The sequence below is a fragment of the Lactuca sativa genome, chromosome 9 (genome assembly GCF_002870075.4).
Source record: "Lactuca sativa cultivar Salinas chromosome 9, Lsat_Salinas_v11, whole genome shotgun sequence".
NCBI classification, from domain to species: domain Eukaryota; kingdom Viridiplantae; phylum Streptophyta; class Magnoliopsida; order Asterales; family Asteraceae; genus Lactuca; species Lactuca sativa.
The window spans coordinates 61108957-61131486 of NC_056631.2; the positions used below are offsets into that span (position 1 = coordinate 61108957).

A 22530-nucleotide genomic window follows, 5' to 3' on the forward strand; every position below is an offset into this window, starting at 1 on the left:
CATTTAGCATGTTTTGCTGAATTTTAAGAGGTATAACCCTTAAAGCAGAATTTATAATAACTTTATGCATTATACAATACTTCGCTTAGCATCTTATTTAATCAAACTATGTTGTGGTCAATTGGATCGGTCAAAGGATTGACCGAATCTTATCTAATCAAACTATATTGTAGCCAATTGAATCGGTCAAACAATTGACCCAACTGACTTATCTCTTCCCCAATCTTCAGCATCTTCTCCTTATTTCTTAACAAGATCAAATCCCTCATTTTCAAAATCCTTTGAAACCTAAGCCTTGATGCAATCGTTCTCTCTCAGCTGGAACCATAGATGCAAAAAAGTAGTAGTGCCTCTTCGTTTCTTTTCACTCTCTATATCTATTTAAAGGTAACATCATATTTATCTGACACTTTCTCAGTCTCATATTTCATAAATCTCTATTACTCTAACGATTGCAGGTCTGCGAAGCAGTCGATTCATAGAGATGATGGCGACAACAAAGAACTGGATCTGTATGGGCTTCATAACTCTAAAACGTCTACACACTCAAAACCCTAGATCTGTCGCCTCCCTGGTACCACTACTACCTTTGTACCACCATAATTGACCGTCGTCTCCCTGATACTCACTAGCATCTATGTCTCAAGGGTTGCACCCATGGAATATTCAGAAACTAATTGACACTCACTCTATGTCAATGTAATCCCTTCTTCCCATGTTTTCATTTTTCGTTTCAAGAATAATTTTCTATACTACTTCTAAAAGTAACCAACTTTGATAAAAATGGTTGAAAATACGTAATATAGAACGAAGCTTATGATTTTTTTTAATCTTTGTAAATATTTTACCCTTTTGAATCTTTGTGTGAATAGGTGAAGTCAAGGCTCTACTGCATTCCTTCATTTCAGCCTTGATGAGATGAAAAATCCGTTTACTAGATCAAATTTTCTCATTTTTGGAAGGTTGGTGCTCTCATATTGTCTTTTTACTTTAAGAATTTAGTGGAATGGTACAAAAATTTGGAAAAAAGTATTTGACATTCGAATAATTTTTTTGTCTGATAGAAACCTTATTATCCTCACATTAGGATCACATAAATTACTCATTGAAACTAAGTGCTAGGAAAGTTTATGCTTTTAACTGGTTTTTTAGCGCCAATTAATTCATGGTAACCTTTGTTGATTTACCATATGAAAAACTAATATAAGAATTTCCTTGCAGGTACTGTGAAGAGATGTTTTTTTTAACCAAAAAATCCATTATGAGAATTTTCTTTACAACTTTGGTCTTTAAACCATATAGGATGCTAAACTAATACTTTGTGGAAGGTAAGTTTCTATCTTTTGTTATTACCATTTTCTTTTTTTAATCCAAGAAAATTATATCCAAAATATTCAGATAAATAAAAGCAGAAAGCAATGTTAGTTTTGTTCGATGATTTATTGAACCTCTTTTTTTTAGTTGCATCCTACAACATTTATTATTTGAATGAAATTGTCAATTATTTCTTTGTTTAACTCTTTGTTTAAAGTATCTGTGCATTTTCTAATAGGCATCTATGAAATTTACAGGTAATTTCATATTTTTTAGGTAAAAAAGAAGTTGGTGTTCTATTAACATAGAGGGGAGTAGCAAACAATGCTCGGTTTCTTGACTTCTAATAAGTTAACATCATCATATTTTTTTTTCACAAAAATGTTAAAGTTGTATCTATTAGAATATTAATTAAAAAATTTGTTGTGTGATTGCAGACATGGAGTTCCTTGCCTGATTCCAGTGAGCCTTGTAGGTGGAAAGGATATACAACATCAATAGGCATATGTGTGCAAACCCAGACAAAATGTTGGTCCATGTATAACCATGCAGGTATGCCTATTTATTGGCAATGACAACATATCAGGTATGTGGTATAAACTAATACACAAAATTTTTAATTTCTTGAATAAGCTAACACACTTTCATGATAGAGTGGTTGTAGCAAATGAGAAGTAGATGTAATTATATGCTTGATGGCACATGACAACAAACATTCATGTAATTGAAGTTAAAAATAGATCTTGATATGATTTTTTATGAATTTTTTGAATTCTGTATCTGAGGACTGGATATGAGATTAGCATGTTGTCTAACCGATTTGGATATTATATTTTATGGTTTTTGTACAAGATTTGAGTGGATGGTCTGTCATAATGATATATATCATCCCATTTTCTGATTTTTATAGGACTTATGCCCCTTATGAGCAAAAGAAGAAGTCACTACCTAAAGATGTTTTTGAATGTATCCAAACTCCAACCTACAGAAGAGTAACTTGAAGCCTTTAAAATGTGCCAAACTTTGTATTTTGCTTCTCTATTGCTGTAATCATAACATATGTTCAGCTTTTTCTAATAGAAATCTTAATAATTTTACAGGCAAGATATCAGTGTTGTTGGAAGGGCAAGAAAACTCCCTTGTGAAGACTGCATTGATCGGTGATGAACATCCATTACGTGATCTCTTAACAAAAATTTTAGGATTGGGTTTTGTTATCTGATAGATACTCTTGATTACAAGGATGGAAATTATAAATGTTATTTTGATTTTGATTTGTATTTAGTTAAAATTCGATCTGGCTCTGTAATTTTCAAATTTTGTTTAGTGAGTTTATTTTTACGAAATAGCATGTTGATAATAGATTATTGAATTAATTTGTTTCTAATAGTCTCATAATACTATGAGTGGGGTCCATCTTGAAATTATTAAATTGGTATAAAAGTCTTGATTTAGAATCAAACATAAATACTCTTTCAATGAGATTGAAATATTACATATGTTGCTATATAAATATATACTGGAGTTGTAAAAGATATTGTTTTACGTTATTGTGATATATATTTTTTAAAATGTCATTATAAATGGCAAAAATTAGTTGTCATATACAAATAAATGGCATGGTCATTTGTCAATAAGGATATGATTGTGACAAGCCGACATGACAACTTTTTTGTGACAAATAAAACTTAATTAATAATAATTATGATTTCACTTGCAAATACTATCACCATTAGTAATGTGCTTATAAATATTTAGCACCAATTGGTCATTTATTGTTCTTTTAAACATGTAATAACTTGCTAATATTTACATTAAAAATACTGATTGATCCCTTTACTTGCTAATATACATTCATTTGGTCATATTTCACTCGCGACTGCTTCATCGGATGTTGTGGTTAATAACGTGTCTGAGGGAGCACATCTCACTCATGCTTTAAAATTCCTCTGGATCTTGAAAATAGTCTACAAGATTACCGGACAAAGTGGTACCGCCCAACTACTTCGGACTGCAAAAGTAATATATAGGACGAAATGACGATGGAAAAAAGAATTGTGTTGGAAGCGGTTGATCGTATAATGAAACATATCAATGCGGTGAAGCTCACATTTGGTGGAAAGATAATGGTTTTCGTAGGTGATTTCAGACAAGTTTTACCATTCGTGAGACATGGAACATGAGCAAAGCCTATGGATTCGCACTCGTCGCTTGACGCGGGTAAACGGCTAATATATATATATATATATATATATATATATATATATATATATATATATATATATATATATATATATATATATATATATATATATATATATATATATATATATTTCAACATATTTCTATTTTTCCCCATAAAGAGAGAGAGAGAGAGAGAGAGAGAGAGAGAGAGAGATAGAAATTATAATATATGTATGAGTTTTAATTAATTATATTTTTCAAACGGTACAATTACAAAACAAAAAAAAATAACATATTTAAAATATTTAATTAAATATTTTCAACATCACTATATATAACATATGATCAATATATTAACGATTAAACCACAATATACAACAACTGTATTATAATAATCCAAAAACGAAAAAAAATATAAAAACGAATTTGTATAACAAACTTACAAATTAAAAGCTCTAATATAATAACATATTTCCAAAAGTGGTCATAAGACTTCAATCAAACACAAAAACCTTTAAGATTGTTTTCTTTTAAATTTTTGTAAATGATTTGTATGCATGTTTTCCCAAAAGATTGACTTTTTTATAGTAAACTTCTGTGACAACCCGAAATTTTCATTTGTTTTATCTCCGCAAACAAGCACATAAAAAATTAGCCAAATTCATCTCAAAACATTTTTGGCCGGATTTAAGCCCGTTCGAGTATTTTATTTTATATTCGTCAAACAAACAAAAATAAGGAAGTATACTTTAGAGTTTGCCGTATATCATGTAAGTCGCAAACCTCCAAAAGTTTGGAGTTTACGGACGTAAACATGGAGTTTACGGCCGTGAACCCCAAAGAGTATAAATATGACACTAAGACATTTTTGCTCATTTTACACTTCCAACTTCAAGAACACCAAGAATTCTTTCTCAACTATCATAAACTCATTCCGACAAATCCGCAAAAATGTAAGTGTTTTCTTCCTAGATTCGTTCATATAAAACTTAATCTAGTGTTTTTACACGATTTCATCCATGAAATCTTGTCTTTTTCATAGATCTTCAAGTGTACTTCAAAACACGAAGAACACACACTAGTGTTTTTGGGCTCTAAGCACTCATTCGAGCCCCAATCACTTCCTAAGCCCTTGATTCGAGTCTAGCATAATTCCTTGAGTGGTATAAGACTTTTGAGCATGAAATGGCACCACTTCCATGAGTTTATGACCGTAAACGCATGGGGGAATTGGTCTAGAAACTGTAAACACCCCTAAGGGCCACCATTTGAGGAGTAAACTCCAATGTGAGGCCATACTCTCTTTATATGCAACCCTTGGTACTCCTAGCACTTGTAGCAAAGTGTTTTCATGGTTTAGGATATCCTTACTTGCATAATTAGTTGTTAAATGACTAATTAGATACTTAAATGTATCATTACATGTTAAATAGGATTCGCATGTGTGTTCAAGTCCTAACTTGACACTTAGCATCATATACTGTCCGTTCATCCGAATCACCCACGTCAGGTCAGTTCATACCCCTTAATCAACTTTTTTTTTGATGATTTTAAAAGCTTCTATGGGGGGGGGGGATACAAGTTAAACTAGTAAGTTATTAGATCAATCACATGTGATTAATAACTGGCTAGCAAATAGATTTCTACATGTAAAACTGTTCTTATCCAGCTAAAGGTTTTCAAATCTTGTTTTTGTAAACTGACGTCAAGTCATAAATTCTTATTTATAGATTTTCCAAAGGTTTTACCAAAAACTTCTTTTTATACTTTTATATTGTCAAATGCATGCCTGTATATGTATAGTTATATAACTAATGTTTAAAGGACTTAGGAAGGCTAACTCGCTTTAATTCCTTTTCCTTGTTTGGATGTGGCTTTAGGGTAATGGTTATCCGTCCGAAAGTCGTCTAACTATTAGTTATATATCATGTATACATATATAGTCATAAAAGTTCTATCAGCCTATTCATCACCTTTGGGTAGCAAAGGCATCTAGATAACCTCTCATGTAAACTATAATAGGTATAGTTTAGAAACCAACCATAACATTCATGAAGGAGAACTTAGTTATATCTATATTCTAAAACATATACTTTTTAGTAAAAGGAAAGGTTTATAGAAATCAAAACACGAGATACATCCTCATGACACAGATTCCACCATTTTTCAAGTTGGTAACCAGAGTCTCCTGGAGTGAGAGCGGGCATTGTGTGTATAGATCTATACGGGACTGACACTCCCATATCCTGACTGCTAGCTACAGTCCCGACTGACCAAGCCAAGAGGTGACAAATGTCACATTCATTTCGACGCCAGTAGGTCGTCAAGTATTCAATCGTCAATCAGTATGGTTATGAGTATCTTTACATTTACCTTATAATTCATGGCTTTAAGAGAAGAAGTATTATCACGATATTTTCTATATATGAAACCATCATGATATATTTTCCTAGTTATATCCTAGGCTACATTTTAAACCGTTAAACTAATCTACATAAGATTAAAGGTTATTTTAGACTCTCCGAGGCGTATTGTTCCCTTAATACTTCATGGAGTCTGTATTTCATTCTTTTAGACTCTCCGAGGCGTATTGTTCCCTTAATACTTCCTGGAGTCTGTATTTCATTGTGTTAGACTCTCTAAGACGTATTGTTCACTTAATACATCCTGGAGTATGTATTTCATTCTTTTAGACTCTTCGAGGCGTATTGTTCCTTTAATACTTCCTGGAGTCTGTATTTCATTCTTTTAGACTCTCCGAGGTGTATTGTTCACTTAATACTTCCTGGAGTCTATGTTTTATTTACTGTTAACCAGCAGTGTTACTACTGAGGAAAAATATTATTTTCCCTATTACTTTTGCTTGTGATTTCCTCACATATTCTTTAAAGTAAAAACTATATTTTGATAAAGATAGTACCTTTAATAGGAAAATGTTTCTTAAACATAAAACAATTGGGTCTTGGTAGAAGACTACTTTTATTAGAAAATATAGGATTTTATGGAAGGGATTCTAATACTCTACTCAAATCACCTTCATTGTGTGAGATTATTTTGAAGTAAAACATGTATTTATACCAATGTCATTAAATACTTATGAACTCACCAGCATTTAAAAAGGCTGATACTCGCTTTCAAAATAACTTGTATTCTCAGGTCATCGGTAGACAGGTACACTCCGGGAGCTTTTGCGAAGTAAGCCTAGTACACAGCTGCAACTTATGTTATTTCCTATATCTACTTTGATGTTATTGTTAAATGTAACCTATGTAAAATTATTACTATTATTGCAATGGTTGTTGTACTTTGATTACTATACTGCATATGTTGTGATACTTGACATGACGTCCTCCACCACAGAATGTTTCCGCCGTTCTCGGTTTTGGGGTGTGACAGATTGGTATCAGAGCATTGTTTACAGTGTGCTCAGTATATCTAATCATAAAAGATATACAACCTATAAATACATTGGGATAAAACAATCTGACCAAGAATTATACTTTAAAATATAACCATATTTTACAAAAGTATAAGAACATCCAGAATCTAAACACCCGAACAAAGTATCACAAGAAGAATAAGAATAAAAGTATTTGGATTTTGACCACTACCGTCAAACCTCGGCAGTTATATAATCGTAAGCTGGAATAAATATAACCCGATCAAGTATATTTATTCGAGATGCGACTAACGTGTGCTTGGGAGTGATGGTGGTGTTGCAACAACTCTGAAACTTACCAAATAGGAATGCTAGAGTCAAACAAAAACTTTAAATTACTATAGGAGTATTTTATGATACCAAGAGATTCACAATAAACCCAGAAGCATGTTCAGAAAATAAGAATCAAGCAAGTAATTAAAATACTATAGGAGTATTTTAGGAACCATAAATAACCTTGTGTGAAAAACTAAAAGAGATCCTTATTGATAGACCTATGATTACAAAGTTTATACTTCCAAGATTATATATGGTGAGGATCTCATAGGCAAAGAATGTGTGTTTTCACTCTACTTCCTTTTCCTTGTTTGGATGTGGATATAGAGTGGTATCACATATTCGAAGGCCTATCCGATCTAATTTATATATGATTTCTATACACTATTAAATTGTAACAGGACTCGATATGGATCACCCAGTAAAATGTTTTTAATAATCTCTTAGGATTATTTAGACATTTCCATTCTCACATGGAACCCTTTAGAAAACTTTATCCACTTCAATAATCGATAGAACAGTCGATACAGACCCAGAAGAGGTTCATTGAGAAGGTTTCCAATTAGGAAATGAATGAACAGGGACGAGACTGTTGAAACCACCATGTGCCTACACCTTTTAGGGACAGCAGTGGGAAATTCGCCTGAACTTCCGAGATTCGAGTCATCCATCATGAAGTGATGACACTCAGATTTAGAATCAGAAGTAAGATGGAGTAGAAATTCAATATGTCTACCGGAGAAGAGAACTTTAGATAAGTACCCGAAGAAAACCAATGCTTATTCCAGTCAGGAATAAGAGGTGGACAGAGGGAGCCAATGCATGGAACCCGAGGAGTGTCTCTACCTCTTTAACGTCACGTTAATAAATCCATAAAATAATACAGTTTAGTGAGTTAGTGATTACACTAATCACTCTATGTGTTAGGAAAATCGTCTTTCCCACCGTGATTAATACGAATAGATCAGATCTCAAAATCTCGATTTAGAGTGTTTAGCCATAAGTTTTCCTGAGCCTTTTCTTCCGTGGTCTTCGTTCCGAACTTCTCTCAAATCTTTTCAAAGCCGGAGAGTGAACCCCCCAGTTTAAAGATAACTCAGTAGGAACGACATCCATTTTATGGCTTTCCGATACACTTACTCCTACCCTTTTACCTTGGCTGCATCATAAGGATGTAGGCCGATGCTCAGATAACCATAATCCGAGGCGCGGGAAAAATTTATGCCTATCATAATAAAGAAAGATACGTATAGGGTTAACTATCGTTTCTCATCAACTTGTGTTCCTTTTAGTGTAGGAAAAACCATGCCTCCGAAGAAACGTACCCAACCCGTTAGTAAGACGCCGATCCTTCAATTCGATGAAGCTACGTTTAGAGCTGCAGTTTCAGTAGCCGTAGCCGCTGTCATGGCTCATCTGAGTGCTAACAACGCCAATGTTAGCAAGAGCCCTATTAGGAATCCCGATCAAAGCAATGGACATCAGCAACCAGCACCGGTGTGTAAAGCCACCCAAGAACCCCAACTAAATCCACTGAAAAGAAAGCTTAAGAACGAGGAGGGAAGTACCTCGACTTAAGGACCTTCCGAAGGGCATCGAGCTAAAGTGGTCAATGCCCCTGTCAATCCTAACGTCTCGACTCCAAGAAGACCATATCTAGGAAACCTTCCCCGCTGTAGCAAGTGTAACTACCATCATCATGGTATCTGTCAAGAACTCTTTTGCGTTAGGTGCAACATGAAGGGGCATGCCGCTCGCTTCTGTAGAACCTCGGTTGAGTTCATTACATCAACCACCAATGTGGGGACCAGTCCAATATGCCATCTATGTGGTGAGATTGGGCACCTCAAGAGGAACTGCCCAATTGAAGGAAATGATAAAGGCACAGGAGGAGTCTAACCCTAATGCATAGGGGAAGCATCAAGGAACCAGATAGAATTTTGGTACGTCTCTCAATCCTAAGTAGCTAACCGAGAACTTTAATAAGTAAATTCTAATTGTAATTACTCCCTCGTTAAGGCGAAAGTCGCAGAACTGTTGTAACAATCAATAACCCATCAGGTAAAGTTATGATGGCTTAGTATATACATTAAGGCCATTTATAATTAAGATTGATAGACCTCGAGTGAGTGATGCTGCCTCATCTCCTGTTCCTCGTTGGGTTGTGGATTTAGAGTGGAGTCGCTCAGTCAACAGTCCTTGTAATCTTAATTATGCATGACTAGTGTATACAAGGCGATTATGGAGAGGCCTCGTGAGAAATCCATTATTGAAAAGTACATTATTCCGAAACATTAGGACCCCCTAGAGTTCCGTGTTAATTCTATCGGTCCAAGTATCTGTGATAGTGATACCATGGACGAAACCCGAGACGCTAAGAACTTGTGTGCCCTGTTCAGCACATGGTCCTATTGATCTTCATTCCATATCATGTCGATTTTTGTTAAATTCGACACTGCCGTCAATCATGGATCGACTTGGTGCGACCATGTGAAAATTCTTAGTGCTGTGTAAAGAGAACTTTCACCATAGCTTATGCGTCAAATAAAGGTTCTTTAGAACCTAATAAGAAAACCTAATACGAATCGTCAGTCGTCTCTCTTATCCAACCTTCAGAAGTACCCAGGGGAAGGGTACCGCGCGCTATTAACCAACTCCTCTTTAGACATTAAAACCAGAAGGGGAAGACACTGCAGGTATTCCGGAAACCATTTACCGCCCAAGGCCTACTCAATAGATCCCCCAAAAAGGCTATCCACACCGCTAATCAGGTTTGTGAATCAAGATAAAGAACTCATAAGATTGACTTCCTACTACTGAGTATATGCATTAGAGTGGTATATAATTTAGATCACTAAGATTTAAGATGTGTGTTTCCTCCCTATTCCTTCTTCCTCGTTTGGTTGTAGGTTTGGGGTGGGGCCACACATCCGAACTTCCCGTCACTCTCAATTATATATGACTTGCATACACCGAGTATTAGTGATTAAGCCGAATATGAGGTCAACCATGAACCTTGTAATAAGAACCTTCATCCTATCCCATAGAAAAGGAGTTGGAGTCAAGAGAACCACTGCGGGTTGAGCTACTAAAATGTCTACAAATTCGAAATTGTTGTTATCCCGGTTAAGCCAATATAGTAGCTAAAACCCTCAGTTAGGAAAGTAACCTAAGTCGTAGGTGTCAAAGCATTGACTACGACCATCCATTCACGCTTAATTCCACAAATTAAGCAATTGCAGTAGTAGTCCCAAAAACCTGAAAGCTGTGACAGGTTAAACTCTGAGAGAAGTGGATGAGAAAAATCAGAGGTGCTGAGTGACGGAACCCTATGCTATCTAGATTTAAACTAGATAGAGAAAACTCAGTAACACTGGAAGAGTAGTTGCAATGGATACTCGCACTACTCAAGCACTTCGTCCATCCCGTTAAAGACGAGTAGTGCCTAGGACACACCGCCTCCTCATGTGAGAGAAGTCACCGTCGCCCTATAGGCGATAGACTGCGCTCTCCAAAGTTAATACTAGGATGCCAAGAACCACATGACCACCTCCGCAACCAAGAATACTTGAGTAAAGTAAAATGGTATGTTGCGTTAAGCCTTATATCCCAGATCATAAAGAGATTATAGACTCGACACCGGTCTAGGTGTTAGTCGATGGGTTATACAAGAAACGCGCGCTTCCTACAAGCTGGAGGGAGCCAAACCATCGGAGAATGGGACATGTCTTAGAGATTCGTTGGACTACTAGGTGTTCCAAATAATACTATCTCAAAAGAAATAGTAGAACCACCTCCTGAAATAGTCCAACACTTCAGAAAATCTCTAACGACTAAGTTAGCCCTGATCGGAGACTACTATCCATGAAACAACGAAGCGAGTGAGAGCATGATTCTTTCCGATTAAGGATCATACTGTGAAAGGATCGTTTGGTAAAACCCCCTATCACACCGACTTTGAGTGTTTCCGTTAGAAACACCTCAAGAGTTAGAAGTGCAGGTCCATTTTGCACTAGGTCGAGATAGATGCCACATAACCAATAGAGGCCAGAACGTAGCCAATACCTCCCATGATCCAGAAAAAAAACCTCCGAAAGCCAACCATTAGGAAGTACAAATCCGAAGACGACCTGAGCCTTCTAAGAACCAACTCGGAGAACCATACCCCAGTAAGAGAGAACTTTTTGAACTTTAGAATGGCGATCACGCCAAGTGATGATCTAACCATGGAAGTACGCTATGTTCTAAGTACTGATAAGCTCTATCTTTCCAAGAGTTTAGGACCATCCGAGATTCTTGATAAGAATCGGTCCAGCTTCCGTCAGGCCTCGACTACCTTCGGAATTCCATAAATTCCACCCAAATATATCCACGTCTTAGATTTGAGAAAGTGCTTGTCCGACGTGACTCTCGAAATCCCACTCGTCAAGATCGAAATCAATGAGAGCCCAACTTCGTAGAAGAGACTATAGAGATCATGGACCAAGAGGTCAAGCGAACGAAACAAATCCCGTTAGCAAAGGTTCACTGGAACGCCAAGAGAAGACCTAAATTCAACTAGGAGCGAGAAGACATGTTGATTTTAAAGCATTCTTAGCTTTGGCTTCACTCAATTTCATCTGCGTGTGTGTGCTTGAACTCTAATTTCGGGACGAAATTCCCTCTAACGGGGGGATGATGTGACAACCCGAAATTTTCATTGTTTTATCTCCGCAAACAAGCACATCAAAAATTAGCCAAATTCATCTCAAAACATTTTTGGCCAGATTTAAGCCCGTACAAGTATTTTATTTTATATTCGTCAAGCAAACAAAACTAAGGAAGTATACTTTAGAGTTTGCCGTATATCACGTAAGTCGCGAAACTCCAAAAGTTTGGAGTTTACGGACGTAAACATGGAGTTTACGACTGTGAACCCCAAAGACTATAAATATGACACTTAGTCATATTTAGCTCATATTTCACTTCCAACTTCAAGAACACCAAGAATTCTCTCTCAACTATCATAAAATCATTCCGTCAAATCCGCTAAAATGTAAGTGTTTTCTTCCTAGATTCGTTCATATAACACTTAATCTAGTGTTTTTACACGATTTCATCCATGAAATCTTGTCTTTTTCATAGATCTTCAAGTGTTATTCAAAACACCAAGAACACAAACTAGTGTTCTTGGGCTCTAATCACTCATTCGAGCTTCCTATAAGTAAGTACACTCCTCCCATCAAGTTATTTTCTTAGAATACATGTTAAACCATGGAAGAACATCAAGGTCCCCAAGAAAACATGAGTTTACGGTTTGGGGAGACCTCCCAAAACCGTAAACACCTTCAAAGGGTGTCTAAGTGCCCTTAACACCTTCCAATGCTTGTATAAGTGACTAGAACCTTGCATGCATAAGATAGAACCACCAAAACACGAAAGGAATCGACAAACATGAGCTTACAGGTGTAAACCCATGTGTTTACGACCATAAACTCCCAAGGAGTGGTCCAAGTACTGTAAACTCCAAAGGGAGGTCATTTCGAGCCCCAATCACTTCCTAAGCCCTTGATTCGAGTCTAGCTAAATTCCTTGAGTGGTATAAGACTTTTGAACACGAAATGGCACCACTTCCATGAGTTTATGACCGTAAACGCATGGGGGAATTGGTCTAGAAACTGTAAACACCCCTAAGGGCCACCATTTGAGGAGTAAACTCCAATGTGAGGCCATACTCTCTTTATATGCAACCCTTGGTACTCCTAGCACTTGTAGCAAAGTGTTTTCATGGTTTAGGATATCCTTACTTGCATAATTAGTTGTTAAATGAATAATTAGATACTTAAATGTATCATTACATGTTAAATAGGATTCGTATGTGTGTTCAAGTCCTAACTTGACACTTAGCATCATATACCGTCCATTCATCCGAATCACCCACGTCAGGTCAGTTCATACCCCTTAATCAACTTTTTTTTTTGATGATTTTAAAAGCTTCTATGGGGGGGGGGGGATACAAGTTAAACTAGTAAGTTATTAGATCAATCACATGTGATTAATAACTGGCTAGCAAATAGATTTCTGCATGTAAAACTATTCTTATCCAGCTAAAGGTTCTCAAATCTTGTTTTTATAAACTGACGTCAAGTCATATATTCTTATTTATAGATTTTCCAAAGGTTTTACCAAAAACTTCTTTTTATACTTTTATATTGTGAAATGCATGCGTGTATATGCATAGTTATATATGTACTGTTTAAAGGACTTAGGAAGGCTAACTCGCTTTAATTCCTTTTCCTTGTTTGGATGTGGCTTTCGGGTAATGGTTATCCGTCCAAAAGTCGTCTAATTATTAGTTATATATCATGTATACATATATAGTCATAAAAGTTCTATCAGCCTATTCATCACCTTTGGGTAGCAAAGACATCTAGATAACCTCTCATGTAAACTATAATAAGTATAGTTTAGAAACCAACCATAACATTCATGAAGGAGAACTTAGTTATATCTATATTCTAAAACATATACGTTTTAGTAAAAGGAAAGGTTTATAGAAATCAAAACACGAGATACATCCTCATGACACGGATTCCACCGTTGTCAAGTTGGTAACCAGAGTCTCCTGGAATGAGAGCGGGCATTGTGTGTATAGATCTATACGGGACTGACACTCCCATATCCTGACTGCTAGCTACAGTCCCGACCGACCAAGCCAAGAGGTGACAAATGTCACATTCATTTCAACGCCAGTAGGTCGTCAAGTATTCAAACGTCAATCAGTATGGTTATGAGTATCTTTACATTTACCTTATAATTCATCGCTTTAAGGTAAGAAGTATTATCACGGTATCTTCTATATATGAAACCATCATGATATATTTTCCTAGTTATATCCTAGGCCACATTTTAAACCGTTAAACTAATCTACATAAGATTAAAGGTTATTTTAGACTCTTCGAGGCGTATTGTTCCCTTAATACTTCATGGTGTATGTATTTCATTCTTTTAGACTTTCCGAGGCGTAGTGTTCCCTTAATACTACCTGGAGTATGTATTTCATTGTTTTATACTCTCTGAGGGGTATTGTTCACTTAATACTTCATGGAGCCTGTATTTCATTCTTTTAGACTTTCCGAGGCATATTGTTCCCTTAATACTTCCTGGAGTCTGTATTTCATTCTTTTAGACTCTCCGAGGCGTATTGTTCACTTAATACTTCCTGGAGTCTATGTTTTATTTACTGTTAACCAGCAGTGTTACTGCTGAGGAAAAATATTATTTTCCCTATTACTTTTGCTTGTGATTTCCTCACATATTCTTTAAAGTAAAAACTATATTTTGATAAATATAGTACCTTTAATGGGAAAATGTTTCTTAAACATAAAACAATTGGGTCTTGGTAGAAGACTACTTTTATTAGAAAATATAGGATTTTCTTGAAGGGATTCTAATACTCTACTCAAATCACCTTCATTGTGTGAGATTATTTTGAAGTAAAACATGTATTTATACCAATGTCATTAAATACTTATGAACTCACCAACATTTAAAAATGCTGATACTCGCTTTCAAAATAACTTGTATTCTCAAGTCATCGGTAGACAGGTACACTCCAGGAGCTTTTGCGAAGTAAGCCTAGTACACAGCTGCAACTTATGTTATTTCCTATATCTACTTTGATGTTATTGTTAAATGTAACCTATGTAAAATTATTACTATTAATGCAATGGTTGTTGTACTTTGATTACTATACTGCATATGTTGTGATACTTGACATGACGTCCTCCACCACAGAATGTTTCCGCCGTTCTCGGTTTTGGGGTGTGACAGATTGGTATCAGAGCATTGTTTACAGTGTGCTCAGTATATCTAATCATAAAAGATATACAACCTATAAATACATTGGGATAAAACAATCTGACCAAGAATTATACTTTAAAATATAACCATATTTTACAAAAGTATAAGAACATCCAGAATCTAAACACCCGAACAAAGTATCACAAGAAGAATAAGAATAAAAGTATTTGGATTTTGACCACTACCGTCAAACCTGGGCAGTTATATAATCGTAATCTGGAATAAATATAACCCGATCAAGTATATTTATTCGAGATGCGACTAACGTGTGCTTGGGAGTGATGGTGGTGTTGCAACAACTCTGAAACTTACCAAATAGGAATGCTAGAGTCAAACAAAAACTTTAAATTACTATAGGAGTATTTTATGATACCAAGAGATTCACAATAAACCCAGAAGCATGTTCAGAAAATAAGAATCAAGCAAGTAATTAAAATACTATAGGAGTATTTTAGGAACCATAAATAACCATGTGTGAAAAACTAAAAGAGATCCTTATTGATAGACCTATGATTACAAAGTTTATACTTCCAAGATTATATATGGTGAGGATCTCATAGGCAAAGAATGTGTGTTTTCACTCTACTTCCTTTTCCTTGTTTGGATGTGGATATAGAGTGGTATCACATATTCGAAGGCCTATCCGATCTAATTTATATATGATTTCTATACACTATTAAATTGTAACAGGACTCGATATGGATCACCCAGTGAAATGTTTTTAATAATCTCTTAGGATTATTTAGACATTTCCATTCTCGCATGGAACCCTTTAGAAAACTCTATCCACTTCAATAATCGATAGAACAGTCGATAAAGAACCAGAAGAGGTTCATTGAGAAGGTTTCCAATTAGGAAATGAATGAACAGGGACGAGACTGTTGAAACCACCATGTGCCTACACCTTTTAGGGACAACAGTGGGAAATTCTCCTGAACTTCCGAGATTCGAGTCATCCATCATGAAGTGATGACACTCAGATTTAGAATCAGAAGTAAGATGGAGTAGAAATTCAATATGTCTACCGGAGAAGAGAACTTTAGATAAGTACCCGAAGAAAACCAATGCTTATTCCAGTCAGGAATAAGAGGTGGACAGAGGGAGCCAATGCATGGAACCCGAGGAGTGTCTCTACCTCTTTAACGTCACGTTAATAAATCCATAAAATAATACAGTTTAGTGAGTTAGTGATTACACTAATCACTCTATGTGTTAGGAAAATCGTCTTTCCCACCGTGATTAATACGAATAGATCAGATCTCAAAATCTCGATTTAGAGTGTTTAGCCATAAGTTTTCCTGAGCCTTTTCTTCCGTGGTCTTCGTTCCGAACTTCTCTCAAATCTTTTCAAAGCCGGAGAGTGAACCCCCCAGTTTAAAGATAACTCAGTAGGAACGACATCCATTTTATGGCTTTCCGATACACTTACTCCTACCCTTTTACCTTGGCTGCATCATAAGGATGTAGGCCGATGCTCAGATAACCATAATCCGAGGCGCGGGAAAAATTTATGCCTATCATAATAAAGAAAGATACGTATAGGGTTAACTATCGTTTCTCATCAACTTGTGTTCCTTTTAGTGTAGGAAAAACCATGCCTCCGAAGAAACGTACCCAACCCGTTAGTAAGACGCCGATCCTTCAATTCGATGAAGCTACGTTTAGAGCTGCAGTTTCAGTAGCCGTAGCCGCTGTCATGGCTCATCTGAGTGCTAACAACGCCAATGTTAGCAAGAGCCCTATTAGGAATCCCGATCAAAGCAATGGACATCAGCAACCAGCACCGGTGTGTAAAGCCACCCAAGAACCCCAACCAAATCCACTGAAAAGAAAGCTTAAGAATGAGGAGGGAAGTACCTCGACTTAAGGACCTTCCGAAGGGCATCGAGCTAAAGTGGTCAATGCCCCTGTCAATCCTCCCGTCTCGACTCCAAGAAGACCATATCTAGGAAACCTTCCCCGCTGTAGCAAGTGTAACTACCATCATCATGGTATCTGTCAAGAACTCTTTTGCGTTAGGTGCAACATGAAGGGGCATGCCGCTCGCTTCTGTAGAACCTCGGTTGAGTTCATTACATCAACCACCAATGTGGGGACCAGTCCAATATGCCATCTATGTGGTGAGATTGGGCACCTCAAGAGGAACTGCCCAATTGAAGGAAATGATAAAGGCACATGAGGAGTCTAACCCTAATGCATAGGGGAAGCATCAAGGAACCAGATAGAATTTTGGTACGTCTCTCAATCCTAAGTAGCTAACCGAGAACTTTAATAAGTAAATTCTAATTGTAATTACTCCCTCATTAAGGCGAAAGTCGAAGAACTGTTGTAACACTCAATAACCCATCAGGTAAAGTTATGATGGCTTAGTATATACATTAAGGCCATTTATAATTAAGATTGATAAACCTCGAGTGAGTGATGCTGCCTCATCTCCTGTTCCTCGTTGGGTTGTGGATTTAGAGTGGAGTCGCTCAGTCAACAGTCCTTATAATCTTAATTATGCATGACTAGTGTATACAAGGCGATTATGGAGAGGCCTCGTGAGAAATCCATTATTGAAAAGTACATTATTCCGAAACATTAGGACCCCCTAGAGTTCCGTGTCAATTCTATCGGTCCAAGTATCTGTGATAGTGATACCATGGACGAAACCCGAGACGGTAAGAACTTGTGTGCCCTGTTCAACACATGGTCCTATTGATCTTCATTCCATATCATGTCGATTTTTGTTAAATTCGACACTTCCGTCAATCATGGATCGACTTGGTGCGACCATGTGAAAATTCCTAGTGCCGTGTAAAGAGAACTTTCACCATAGCTTATGCGTCAAATAAAGGTTCTTTCGAACCTAATAAGAAAACCTAATACGAACCGTCAGTCGTCTCTCTTATCCAACCTTCAGAAGTACACAAGGGAAGGGTACCACGCGCTGTTAACCAACTCCTCTTTAGACATTAAAACCAGAAGCGGAAGACACTGCAGGTATTCCGGAAGATATTTACCGCCCGAGGCCTACTCAATAGATCCCCCAGAAAGGCTATCCACCCCGACAATCAGGTTCGTGAATCAAGATAAAGAACTCATAAGATTGACTTCCTACTACTGAGTATATGCATTAAAGTGGTATATAATTTAGATCACTAAGATATAAGATGTGTGTTTCCTCCCTATTCCCTCTTCCTCATTTGGTTGTAGGTCTGGGGTGGGGCCGTCAATTTCAATTATATACGACTTGCATACACCGAGTATTAGTTATTAAGCCGAATATGAGGTCGAACACGAACCTTGTAATAAGAACCTTCATCTAATCCCATAGAAAAGGAGCTGGAGTCAAGAGAACCACTGTGGGTTGAGCTACTAAAATGACTACAAATTCGAAATTGTTGTTATCCCGGTTAAGCCAACACAGTAGCTAACACCCTCAGTTAGGAAAGTAACCCAAGTCGTTGGAGTCAAAGCGTTGACTACGACCATCCAATCACGCTTAATCCCACAAATTAAGCAATCTCAGCAGTAGTCCCAAAAACCTGAAAGTTGTGACATGTTGAACTCTGAGAGAAGTGGACGAGAAAAATCAGAGGTTCTGAGTGATGGAACCTTATGCTATCTAGATTTAAACTAGATAGAGAAAACTCGATTACACCGTAAGAGTAGTTTCAAGGGATACTCGCACTACTCAGGCATTTCGTCCATCCCGTTACAGACGAGTAGTGCCTAGGACACACCGCCTCCTCATGTGAGAGAAGTCACCGTCGCCCTATAGGCGATAGACTGCGCTCTCCAAAGTTAATACTAGGATGGCAAGAACCACATGACGACCTCTGCAACCAAGAATACTTGAGTAAAGTAAAATGGTATGTTGCGTTAAGCCTTATAACCCAGATCATAAAGAGATTATAGAATCGACACCGGTCTAGGTGTTAGTCGATGGGTTATACAAGAAACGCGAGCTTCCTACAAGTTGGAGGGAGCCAACCCGTCGGAGAATGGGACATGTCTTAGAGATTCGTTGGACTACTAGGTGTTCCAAATAATACTATCTCAAAAGAAATAGTAGAACCACCTCCTGAAATAGTCCAGCACTTCAGAAAATCTCTAAGGGCTAAGTTAGCCCTGATCGGAGATTATTATCCATGAAACAACGAAGCGAGTGAGAGCATGATTCTTTCCGATTAAGGATCATACTGTGAAAGCATCATCTGGTAAAACCCCCCTATCACACCGAATTTGAGTGTTTCCATTAGAAACACCTCAAGAGTTAGAAGTGCAGGTCCATTGTGCACCAGGTCGAGATAGATGCCACATAACCAATAGAGGCTAGAACGTAGCCAATACCTCCCATGATCCGGAAAAAAACCTCTGAAAGCCAACCATTAGGAAGTACAAATCCGAAGACGACCTGAGCCTTCTAAGAACCAACTTGGAGAACCATACCCCAGTAAGAGAGAACTTTTTGAACTTCGGAATGGCGATCACGCCAAGTGATGATCTAACCATGGAAGTAAGCTATGTTCTAAGTACTGAAAAGCTCTATCTTTCCAAGAGTTTAGGACCATCCGAGATTCTTGATCAGAATCGGTCCAGCTTCCGTCAGACCTCGACTACCTACGGAATTCCATAAACTCCACCCAAATTTATCCACGTCTTAGATTTGAGAAGGTGCTTGTCAAACACGACTCTCAAAATCCCACTCGTCAAGATCGAAATCAATGAAAGCCCAACTTCGTAGAAGAACCTATAGGGATCATGGACCGAGAGGTCAAGCGACCGAAACAAATCTACATCCCGTTAGCAAAGGTTCGCTGGAACGCCAAGAGAAGACCTAAATTCACCTCGGAGCGAGAAGACCTGTTGATTTTAAAGCATTCTTATCTTTGGCTTCGCTCAATTTCATCTGCGTGTGTATGCTTGAACTCTAATTTCAGGACGAAATTCCCTCCAACGGGGGGATGATGTGACAACCCAAAATTTTCATTGTTTTATCTCCGCAAACAAGCACATCAAAAATTAGCCAAATTCATTTCAAAACATTTTTGGCCGGATTTAAGCCCGTACGAGTATTTTATTATATATTCGTCAAGCAAACAAAACTAAGGAAGTATACTTTAGAGTTTGCCATATATCACGTAAGTCGCGAAAATCCAAAAGTTTGGAGTTTACGGATGTAAACATGGAGTTTACGGCCGTGAACCCCAAAGACTATAAATATGACACTTATTCATATTTAGCTCATATTTCACTTCCAACTTCAAGAACACCAAGAATTCTCTCTCAACTATCATAAAATCATTCCGTCAAATCCGCTAAAATGTAAGTGTTCTCTTCTTAGATTCGTTCATATAACACTTAATCTAGTGTTTTTACACGATTTCATCCATGAAATCTTGTCTTTTTCATAGATCTTCAAGTGTTATTCAAAACACCAAGAACACACACTAGTGTTCTTGGGCTCTAATCACTCATTCGAGCTTCCTATAAGTAAGTACACTCCTCCCATCAAGTTATTTTCTTAGAATACATGTTAAACCATGGAAGAACATCAAGGTCCCCAAGAAAACATGAGTTTACGGTTTAGGGAGACCTCCCAAAACCGTAAACACCTTCAAAGGGTGTCTAAGTGCCCTTAACACCTTCCAATGCTTGTATAAGTGACTAGCACCTTGCATGCATAAGATAGAACCACCACAACACGAAAGGAATGGACAAACATGAGCTTATAGTTGTAAACCCATGTGTTTACGACCATAAACTCCCAAGGAGTGGTCCAAGTACTGTAAACTCCAAAGGGAGGTCATTTCGAGCCCCAATCACTTCCTAAGCCCTTGATTCGAGTCTAGCATAATTCCTTGAGTGGTATAAGACTTTTGAACACCCAATGGCACCACTTCCAGGAGTTTATGACCGTAAACTCATGGGGGAATTGGTCTAGAAACCGTAAACACCCCTAAGGGCCACCATTTGAGGAGTAAACTCCAATGTGAGGCCATACTCTCTTTATATGCAACCCTTGGTACTCCTAGCACTTGTAGCAAAGTGTTTTCATGCTTTAGGATGTCCTTAATTGCATAATTAGTTGTTAAATGACTAATTAGATACCTAAATGTATCATTACATGTTAAATAGGATTCGCGTGTGTGTTCAATTCCTCACTTGACACTTAGCATCATATACCGTCCGTTCATCCGAATCACCCACGTCAGGTCAGTTCAAACCCCTTAATAAACTTTTTTTTGATGATTTTAAAAGCTTCTATGGGGGGGGGATACAAGTTAAACTAGTAAGTTATTAGATCAATCACATGTGATTAATAACTGGCTAGCAAATAGATTTCTGCATGTAAAACTGTTCTTATCCAGCTAAAGGTTTTCAAATCTTGTTTTTATAAACTGACGTCAAGTCATAAATTCTTATTTATAGATTTTCCAAAGGTTTTACCAAAAACTTCTTTTTACACTTTTATATTTTCAAATGCATGCCTGTATATGTATAGATGTATATGTACTGTTTAAAGGACTTAGGAAGGCTAACTCGCTTTAATTCCTTTTCCTTTTTTGGATGTGGCTTTAGGGTAATGGTTATCCGTCTGAAAGTCGTTTAAATATTAGCTATATATCATGTATACATATATAGTCATAAAAGTTCTATCAGCCAATTCATCACCTTTCAGTAGCAAAGGCATCTAGATAACCTCTCAAGTAATATAATAGGTATAGTTTAGAAACCAACCATAACATTAATGAAGGAGAACTTAGTTATAGCTAAATTCTAAAACATATACTTTTTAGTAAAAGGAAAGGTTTATGGAAATTAAAACACGAGATACATCCTCATGACGCGGATTCCACCGTTGTCAAGTTGGTAACTAGAGTCTCCTGGAGGGAGAGCGGGCATTGTGTGTATAGATCTATACGGGACAGACACTCCCACATCCTGACTGCTAGCTACAGTCCCGACCAACCAAGCCAAGGGGTGACAAATGTCACATTCATTCCAACGCCAACAGGTCGTCAAGTATTCGATCATCAATCAGTATGGTTACGAGTATCTTTGCATTTACCTTATAATTCATGGCTTTAAGGTAAGAAGTATTATCACGGTATTTTCTATATTTGAAACCATCATGATATACTTTCCTAGTTATTTACTAGGCCACATTTTAAACCGTTAAACTAATGTACATAAGATTAAAGGTTATTTTAGACTCTCCGAGGCATATTGTTCCCTTAATACTTCTTGGAGTCTGTATTTCATTCTTTTAGACTCTTCGAGGCGTATGGTTCCCTTAATACTTCCTGGAGTTTGTATTTCATTCTTTTAGACTCTCTGAGGCGTATTGTTCCCTTAATACTTCCTGGAGTTTGTATTTCATTGTTTGACTCTCTGAGGCGTATTGTTCAATTAATACTTCCTGGAGTCTGTATTTCATTCTTTTAGACTCTCCGAGGCGTATTGTTCCCTTAATACTTCCTGGA

At 37.1% G+C, this 22530-nt stretch overlaps 2 long non-coding RNA genes across 2 annotated transcripts; both read left to right on the plus strand.

Moving 5' to 3' along the window:
• The first annotated feature begins 258 nt into the window (after window positions 1–258).
• LOC111903036 (uncharacterized) lies at window positions 259–1369 on the plus strand. The gene is made up of 4 exons (XR_002854026.2): window positions 259–387; window positions 459–699; window positions 873–962; window positions 1222–1369. It is a non-coding gene; the product is annotated as an uncharacterized LOC111903036 (long non-coding RNA).
• A 171-nt stretch (window positions 1370–1540) lies between these two features.
• Window positions 1541–2635, plus strand: LOC122196258 (uncharacterized). The gene is made up of 3 exons (XR_006187605.1): window positions 1541–1664; window positions 1752–2327; window positions 2415–2635. It is a non-coding gene; the product is annotated as an uncharacterized LOC122196258 (long non-coding RNA).
• The last annotated feature ends 19895 nt before the right edge of the window (window positions 2636–22530 follow it).